This window comes from Aplysia californica, unplaced genomic scaffold, assembly GCF_000002075.1.
Source record: "Aplysia californica isolate F4 #8 unplaced genomic scaffold, AplCal3.0 scaffold00323, whole genome shotgun sequence".
NCBI classification, from domain to species: Eukaryota; Metazoa; Mollusca; class Gastropoda; order Aplysiida; family Aplysiidae; genus Aplysia; species Aplysia californica.
The window spans coordinates 424393-426676 of record NW_004797593.1 but is presented as its reverse complement, the minus strand read 5'-3'; the positions used below and the strand labels follow the sequence as shown (position 1 = coordinate 426676).

General features: G+C 38.1%; 1 protein-coding gene across 1 annotated transcript in view; it reads right to left on the bottom strand.

Annotated features, from left to right (window-relative positions):
• Window positions 1–2284, bottom strand: part of LOC101849304 (sodium-dependent multivitamin transporter) — a 20710-nt gene that overhangs the window by 13187 nt on the left and 5239 nt on the right. The window lies entirely within an intron of this gene.

The window sequence follows — 2284 nt, the reverse complement described above, 5'->3', positions numbered from 1 at the left end:
CTCTCGTCTTTAAAAGAACTGAACAAGGGGCTAAAATTTTACGTTCGATTTTCTCAAAACATCATTTTTCGGAATAGCGCCCTGGTGCTTAAAAGCGACCAATTCAAGTCTATGGTGTGGGCACATACGTAAAACCCTGTTATTATAAATAGAGAGTAGGGCAGTGGTACTGACTGAAGATGTCTTTAGGTCATTTCCAAGAGGGGTGGAGGGGGGGATATTAACATGTTTTTATGAAGGTTAGAATTGTAAATTAGCTGATTTATAAATGTCATGCTCATTCTGTGCCGGAACAACATAGGGGGAACTGTTGCTTTTTCTTTCCCCATCCTTATTATCGTCATTTTCCCCTTTACTTATTTAGTATGTTAGTCACTCTCTTGTGACCCGCTATTTCCGGAGTGCCGTAATAGTCGAAGCAGACTTTGTGCTGTTACGGTTAGAGAGGTTAGCAGAGTAAGCCTGATCCTCCGTTTGAACTTTACTGTTGACATCCACCCCTTGGCGCTCATATGACCTTACGCAGTTAGAACCGCCGAAAAAACTCTACTAAAAAAACCCCTGAGTGTTCTAAAAGACTGTAAGGGACCCTCCCCCCCTTGCCTGAATTAGAATGTAGAAAATGAAAGCAAGATGTTCAATGCCTTTATGTCCTGTTCAGTGACACAGAAACTGCTGTTATTGATTCTTTATTGTTTTGTTTTTGTTTTTGTTTTGAGTGAGGGGCCCACGTTTGGCTTCTATCGGTAGCAAGTCATTTGGTTTCTTAACAAACCATAATATACATTTAATGTGGTCGTTACGAACAGTATTTCTGTTGCTTCATAAGCTCATTTTTCGCTATTCCTCTCTGCAAAACACCCCTCTATATTTCAATTTTAATACAGTCCACTACCTTGATTTTCTCTTCCGAGATACTCAAACCCTTTCGTTAAAACCCTATCCGTACGTCGTGTTTTACGATCGTATCCATACGACGTGGGGAACTGAGTGCCACCACTTTCCAAAGAGGAAATGTACTCGTTAATCCGATCCGTATGCTTTGCATAGCAGTCTATCAAAATGAGTTTTTGAGAAATACTGAAGGTTTCAAAGAGATCTTCGTACTAGAAATATTTTAAAATCTGAAGAATATAACACCGCGGGTACTAAATGACTCCAGGGCGTACAGATAGGATTAAGGGAGTTCATGTGCTAGTGAGCATGATGCATTCAGTGTAAGAGTCTGAGACGTTCGTAAAATCACTGCTCGTACATGTCAGGTGAAAAAATCTTTTTGAAGGGATCAAAGGAAGCATCAAGGATATGTCCATTAAAACAAATCAACTAGCATTTGTGTTTTATTTTAGTAAGAGTTTTACGGCACTTGCAACACAATAAGGTCATATTAGTGCCGAAGACAAGATGTGTTACAAGAGAGTAACATACACAAAAAGAAGGAGGAGAGAAAAAGACGATAGATGTTTGATAGGAAAGATGGAGCAAACCACACCAAAGCACCCGCCAACCACCCTTGTACTAGACTTTAACTTACAATAATACCTGTAGGTGACCCTATGAAGTCAGTTACGTAAAAAACAAATTAAGTCATAAATATACAAGCTATATTTTCAAATAAGAGAAAATCAAGTTAAGAGCAAGCCGAGTCCATCATTGAAAAGTGAAAAGTATACTAACAGTGTAAGTCGTGGCGGGATTAATAATATGAGACTTCACCTGTTCCTCTCATTCCATTTGAAGACTTCAACGTAAAAACGACTGTAGTCAAAAACTGAAAATCGTGAGAGTACCAATATTGAACGCTTGTTGACTCATAACTGTAGTTCTGTTCAACTGTTGGTTCATTATTGTTGTTAGATTTCCCAGTCAATAACACTCAAAAATAAACCACTAGTCAAACAAATATGAAGCTACAAGTCCATACGCTTTTAAAATTGGCACCCTCACAATTTCCTGTTCGTGATTACAATCGTTTTTCCTCTGTGCTCTCTATTTGTGCGACGAAGGAATTGTTTACTTCACTTGTCCTTTAACCAAACAATAGCTGTGAAAGCCTAATCAAAGAGCCAACCGTCTCCTGACCTTTAAAACTACACGATAATAAATTCCAAATGTCTCTTAGAGGTTCTAGATAATTCCAAAAATAATTCTTTGGGCAATTTATCAACTTTTCGGACGTTTGGACCAAGAAGGCTGTTATGGCTTTATCTATCTATCTATCTATCTATCTATCTATCTATCTATCTATCTATCTATCTATCTATCTATCTATCTATCTTACACC